The 6,807-nt window shown below is 44.7% G+C and overlaps 1 protein-coding gene across 7 annotated transcripts in view; it reads right to left on the bottom strand.

Annotated features, from left to right (window-relative positions):
- Nucleotides 1-5,089, bottom strand: part of SPATS2 (spermatogenesis associated serine rich 2) — a 173,469-nt gene extending 168,380 nt beyond the window's left edge. For 2 of the 7 annotated variants that reach the window (XM_056798319.1, XM_056798313.1), the window contains exon 1: nt 4,130-4,792. The gene's annotated coding sequence lies outside the window, so the exon portion shown is untranslated. Of the gene's footprint in view, nt 1-3,984; nt 4,081-4,129; nt 4,793-4,988 lie in introns of those variants that run through there. The other 5 variants (XM_056798316.1, XM_056798314.1, XM_056798320.1 and 2 more) reach the window with 5 other exon arrangements.
- Between the last annotated feature and the right edge of the window lie 1,718 nt (nt 5,090-6,807).

Below are 6,807 nucleotides of genomic sequence, written 5' to 3' on the forward strand. Positions count from 1 at the left end.
CCAACTGATTCAGAAGGAGACTCAAGTCAAAATGAATTTTAACCCTTGGCAGATGCCTTACACACTGCATGAATAAACTCCCTCTAACAATAAAGTGATACCCTTCTTGCAATTTAGAGTCTTAGAAAGTTGTCCAAAGCCCTGAGAGGTTAGGAGAATTGTCCAGGGTCAGAGAGGCATGTGTTTCAAAGCCAGTACCTGTGCCTAGGTCTTCCTGCTCTTTAAGTGCTGTACCAGGATGCTGCATATTCTACATGAAATAATAGATGTAAAGTGCTTTGCCACCTTAAGTCACTACCTAAATGTGGTAGTCACTGTTATTAAAACAGCTCTTGAATAATGTATATGAAGATGGTACTGCTGCTAGGAGTTTCTTCAGAATTTCAGGATTTGAGTTAAGAGTATTCAATGATACAGCTTGCCTAGAAAATGTTATTTTAACAGCAACGGAAAGTAATGAATGCTGGAGGGGATGTGGCAAAGTTGGGACATTAATGCACTGCTGGTGGAGTTCTGAATGGATCCAACCATTCTGGAGGGCAATTTGGAACTATGACCAAAGGGCGCTAAAAGATTGTCTGCCGTTTGATCCAGCCATAGTACTGCTGGGCTTGTACCCCAAAGAGATAATAAGGAAAAAGACTTGTACAAGAATATTCTTAGCTGTGCGCTTTGTGGTGGCAAAAAGTTGGAAAATGAGGGGATGCCCTTCAACAGGGGAATGACTGAACAAATTGTGGCATCTGTTGGTGATGGCTGAAAGGAATGATGAACTAGAGGAATTCCACATGAACTAGAAAAACCTCCAGGAAGTGATGCAGAGTGAGAGGAGCAGAACCAGGAGAACATTATACACAGATACTGACACACTGTGGTACAATTGAATGTACTGGGCTTCTCCATTAGTGGCAATGCAGTGATCCTGAACAACCTGGAGGGATCTATGAGAAAGAACACTATCCACATCTAGAGAAAGAACTGTGGGAGCAGAAACACAGAAGAAAAACAACTGCTTGATCACATGGGTTGAGGGGATATGGCTGGGGATATAGACCCTAAATGAACATCCTAGTGCAAACATCAACATGGAAATAGGTGCTGATCAAGGACACATGTAATACCCAGTGGGAATTGAACTTTGGCTGAGGGAAGGGAGAGGAGAGGGGAGGGAGGAATAGAATATGATTCTTGTAACCAAGGAACGTTTGAAATTGACCAAATTAAAAAGAAAAAGAAAATGTTATTCTATATGTACACATACAAGCAGGTACACACACCAACATTACAACTTAAGTTTCGAAGGGCACTTTCCATAAATTCCTTCATTGGAACTTTACTCTGTCCACATTTTACAGATGAAGAAGCTGAAGCTCAGAAAGGCAAATTCCCTAGAATTCTACAACTAGTGTCAGAAAGATTAAACCTCTGCACTCTAAGTCCATGGCTCTTTTATAGTAAAAGCCATACCTAAAAGTATTCAAGTTTGTAAAATAGTACCAATAACAGGTATGGTTCCTTCTCTAGGACCCCTTCTTGCAATCTGAGAAGTCAGAATAGGAAGCATGCTATTTCATTAGATACCCTCAAGATGTATTAGAGGCTTGAAGCTAAGGTGAGATCTACCCTTCTAAAGGTAAAGCCAGTCCTCTGGGATGGAAGGGAATCAAATCTCCAGTTGCTACTTGACTTCTTTCTGTGGGATAGGATAGGTATAGGTCAACTTTATCCTCTTTGAAGTAAAATGGCTCCCACAGAATGGCCCAGGGCTCATAATTGCTTTCTTGCTCATCAGAAATAATCAGAAGCCTTCTGATCCATTAAGATTAACCTTCCATTCCCAAACTGTTCTGTCCCTTTACCTGCAGGCCTCAACTGTTGCTCTCTATTAGGGTAAATGTTAGGTACCAAATTTAAAAGTCAAGAGGTACTATGAAGAAAACTCCACTGTTTTCTCTTATTTTCTGAGGTAATTGGTTTTGGCCCCACAGAAGTCTTATCTTTACCCTAAAAAGTACCACGAACACCCCACCTTTCAGTGGTAAACAAGGCTAACAATTCAATAGGTGTGTCTAACAGAGCAAGCCACTAATAACATATGAACCAATATATCTGTAGCCCCTGATAACTAAAAGACAAAGCAGACTGGCAGATAGAGTTAGCCTCATAAATCAGGCAGACCTGGGGCTCAAGTCCCACCTGTCATACTAGTTCTGTGTTCACAGTCAAGTCACCTAACCTCTAAGCATCCCAAACAACTCTCTAAGACTAAAAGTTGTAAAACAGTTTATGATCTGAATTGGTAAAGTCAGTTTCTACACCAAAGATCTCCCAATACCAATGAAATCATGTGCACAGTTGTCCTAGAAAGTAGAGATGAGAAAATGTACCTTCCTCCCTTCTTTATAAAGGTACTACTAATGTACTAATAGGTTATCAGATTTGGGTGACATGTTGGTTTATTTTGCTTATCTAATTTTTTTTCTTTTTTAGAGTCTGTTACAAGAGATGACTTAAATGAAGCTCATGTAAAAACAAAAGGAATTGATTAAAAAAAATTTAAGCATCACAGATACAGGCAAAAAAGTCTGGGACCTCAGACTTTTTTCAAAACCCTCAGTTACTCAGAGATGTCCCCAATTTACCAAAATCAATATTTTCTCAGGCCTGAGTTTCAACCAGTTCACTTTATTTACTTCTGCAACTTTTAGATAGATTAATAAGAAATAAAGCAAGCAATCAAGTCTCAGTAATAAGCAAGGCTGTATGTACTGTCATTAATTAAGCCACTGCAAATTAAATTCGCAACTGAATTTGCTTTAAAGATCCACATAAAAGTGAAGTTTAGGACAGTTGAAAAGTAGCTTAATACTACTAGTTTGGTCTTTAAAACACAAACTTATATTCTCCCAACAATCTTAGGTAGCAGAATCTCACATATACCCAAAGAGGAAAAGCATTAAACTTTTAACTTTAAACTGAATTTATGAATATCTGACCATACCCAAGATTGCAAGAAACAGTATTAGCCATTCAATCAATTTTACACTAGAATTGTTTTCCCATAATCTTTTCAAAGCATCTTGAAAAATTGGTGGGGGAAGTAAAGAAAAATATCACCATAGAGAAGTAACCAAGAAATCAATCGATCTTGTATATAAAATAAATGGGGCAATAGCGAAATGAGAAAACATAATCTTAACAAAGCAAAACCAGCTTGGCTTTTTAGCAGACCTGCCTAATACAGTTCTAAGAGGGTAGTAGTTTAAACAAATACAACAGATGAAACAAACTCTCGGCCTTCACCAATGCTAAAGATTGCTGGATTGCAACTGATTCAAGTCAAAGCCAAAGACTTATCTGTAGTGCTCTTCCCTCCACTCCTGCTCCACTAGCCACAGGTCATTTACACAGAGTAATAATTTACCGAGCAAAAATGTTATGTGACTGCTTCATTATCAGAATAAACAATAAATGATCATCAAATTCTAAAAAAGCGTTCCCACGTTAGAGATAGAAGGCCTGAGAAAAATCTGGATTCAAACATCCTGGAAGACCTAAAAGATCAAAAGCAGCCAGGGTCCAAAATCTCCCTATAGCCTTTCTTCACCACCTAGACTTATCTCTCTTTTTCACATCACATCTATACCACGCTAAGGATTTTTCTTGGCTCCCCGTCATTTATTCTTTGTTCCCACTCTTTCCTCTCCTTTCCCTTATTCTTTTAAAATGCTATCGGCATTTTCTTTAAATTCTTTTTACTTCCTTAGACACCTCCAACTTATCTCACTCAAGCCTGATTGTCTTCCATAGTCACCCAGGCTCTCACTTCCCTCGTCTAGTCTTCCCTCGTGTCTTAATGGACATTATTATTATTATATTATATTATCCGTCAGTTTTCCAAGTTCCCGAGTCAGTCTATTACTCCATTGTTTCCCAGCCCGGTGCCCCCTCGGTAAACCCTCGGGCGGCCCCTAACCGTCTCACCCAGTCGCCGCCGGCCGCCGGGGCCTCTCATCTTCCCAGGAAGCATCCCCAGGCTCTCATTTTCTTACCGGCTAGGGATGGTCCCCCTTAAACCCGCCCCCGCGGGTTCCCCTCCCCCTCCCTCTCTCCCCTCCTCCAGACTCACCTCCCCCCCAAGCCCGCTTTCGCTTCGGCAGGCTGTGGGCTCGGGGTTCCGCGTCCGGGAAGCCCCGGGGTCTGACCAGAGAAGGGTCTTTCCCCCCTCCTCCTCCTCCTCCTCCTTCTCCGACTCAGCGGCCGCGCTCTTCCCCGGCTCTCCTCGTACCCGCTGCCGCCTCCCCCACTTCCCACCTCTGTGAGGCCCGGCCGGGAATAACCTCCGGGGCTGAGGGGGCAGGAGCTCCGGCGGATTCAACCCGACCCCCTCCGGGGGGATATCTGCCCGCCCCACCCGAGAACCTCAGTCAGCGCGTGCGCCCCCAGTGCTCAGGGAGCCGGGCGCGTGCCCGCGGCGGCGCGAACCCGAAGCGCCGAGCTCGAGGCCGTTGGGGAAGTGGGGGAAGCGGCGGGCTAGGGGGCTCTGGGAGAGAGGCGCCGGAGACCCTCGCGGGGGAGGGGCGCGGGGCGCCTCCCGTTTAGCCCCACCTCCTTCTTTCCCTACCCCCGGCGCCACTTCACCCTACCCGCCCGCACCGAGCCCGACCCCCCCCCACGCCAGGGGAGCCCCAAGTCCAGTGAAGATGGAGAGTGAGGGGCGAGAGGGAAAAAACCGAGACAGGAGGGGTCGCGAGCGCACGCGCAGAACCGTCTTTGCCCTCAAAAGCGGGCGGTAGCGGCGCGCGCCGGCTGGCGCGGGGATCTGAGTTCCAACGGGCAGGCGGAAAAAGCCGACCTTTCTCCGGAGCTAGCCGAAGTCGGGAGTCGGGGAGAAGCAGAATGGACTGGCTCCACCCCTAAGTCTACGGCCGACAAGACTTCTCCTCCCTTCCGACTGCCCCTGCGCTTCAGACAGTTCCATTCTTTACCTCCAACTCTTATTTGCTTCTCCAATTTTTAACTCTGAAACCTCGTTGTGGTGAAGAGGGAAGGGAAGAGAGAGAGCGCGCGAGACAGAGAGAGAGAGAGAGAGAGAGAGAGAGAGATGTTTGGTAACCCACGGCAACCGGAAGATGGGGGCGTGGCCTGGCCCGTGGGGCCCCACGTGGGTCAGGTACCGCTATGGTCAATCTACCCGCACCTAGATCTCCTGCTCCGCTCTCTCTGGCATCCTGTCGCGGCGGGATTTCCAAATCAATGCCTGCTAAACTGGGTAAAGCCGAAGTGAACATTTACTAAATGCCTCCAATGTTCCCGGCGCAGTGCTAAACGTTGGGGATACAAAAAAGATACAAAAGTTAGTCCCTGCCCTCAAGAACTTACAATCTAATGGAGGCGACAACACGCAAATATAAATATACGACAAATTTTATACAGAATAATTAAGAAATAATTAACAGGGGGCAGCTGAGTAGCTCAGTGGATTGAGTCAGGCCTAGAGACGGGAGGTCCTGGGTTCAAATCAGGCCTCAGACACTTCCCAGCTGTGTGACCCTGGGCAAGTCACTTAACCCCCATTGCCTAGCCCTTACCACTCTTCTGCCTTGGAGCCAATACACAGTATTGACTCCAAGATGGAAGGTAAGGGTTAAAAAAGAAAAAGAAAGAATTAACACAGGGACTGCACTAGAATTAAGAGGAGTTGGAGAAGGCTCATAGTAAAAGGTAGGATTTCAGTTGGGACTTAAAGGGAGCTAGAGAGGTCAGTAGTGGAACTGAGGAGGGAGAGCATTTGTTTCTATTCTGTGTGTTTCCTGTAGTAAGTCTGGGCTCCCTGGGTAGAGGGAGAAAGAAAAAAAAATACAATATGTTTTATATTATTTTATATTTTTCCTTCCACCCCCGTGGGTACAATTATGTTCTGAGAGTCATGGTCAGTGGCTTATTAGGAAAGAATCTCCAAAAGCCGAGAGCTAAGAAGTTGAGTTTGAGGAGACACATGAGAAACTTCCTTGATACTTACTCGTTTTTAAATCCCTGCATCTCGGAAGCTCAGGGTTGGATAGGGGCTCCAAAGTGATTCATCTACCACAGATACCTTAAATAGGATCTCGCCCTACACATTAGTCTACACCTTAACAGAGTGAAGATCCTATCCTTGCTTCCAGACCTCAAGACCTCCACTTCTGACTAGCTGTGATTGTTGGAAGTTTTTTTCTGCCACCAGCCGGAATTTGCCTCCTTATAACTTGCTCCTTTACAGACTAGGAAACTGTGTGGAAACCCAAGTGTCCTGTGTCCTTTGCTGTCCTCCAGTCTGAATCTGTACCTTCCACCCACTGAATACATACAGGCATACCTGAGAGATATTTATTGCAGGTTCTCTTCCTGACCGGCTCAATAAAAGCAAACCTCAAGCTAAAGCAGGTCAAGATTTCCTGGTGCATATAAAAGCTATGTTTACACTATAGGTAGACTATTAAGTATGCAATAGTATTATGTCTAAAAAAATGTACATACCTCATTTAAAAAATATTTTATAATAAAAAAGGGGAAGACCTGTTTGCACAAAAACACTTATAGCAGCTCTTTTTTGCTAACCATCACCCAAGCCAGTCATAATCTTGTCACTGATTTTGCCTCTCTAGCTGTTAATAGGTAGTTGGATGGCAATTTCTTAAAATAAGACAATGAAGTTTGCTGCATAGATAAACTCTTCTTTTCACGTAGAGACCATCATAGGGTTAATTGACTTAATTTTGATATTGGGTCCCAAGGAATAGGGAGACCCTCCGAGAGGGAGTGAGA

Source organism: Monodelphis domestica, chromosome 5, assembly GCF_027887165.1.
Source record: "Monodelphis domestica isolate mMonDom1 chromosome 5, mMonDom1.pri, whole genome shotgun sequence".
Taxonomy (NCBI): Eukaryota; Metazoa; Chordata; class Mammalia; order Didelphimorphia; family Didelphidae; genus Monodelphis; species Monodelphis domestica.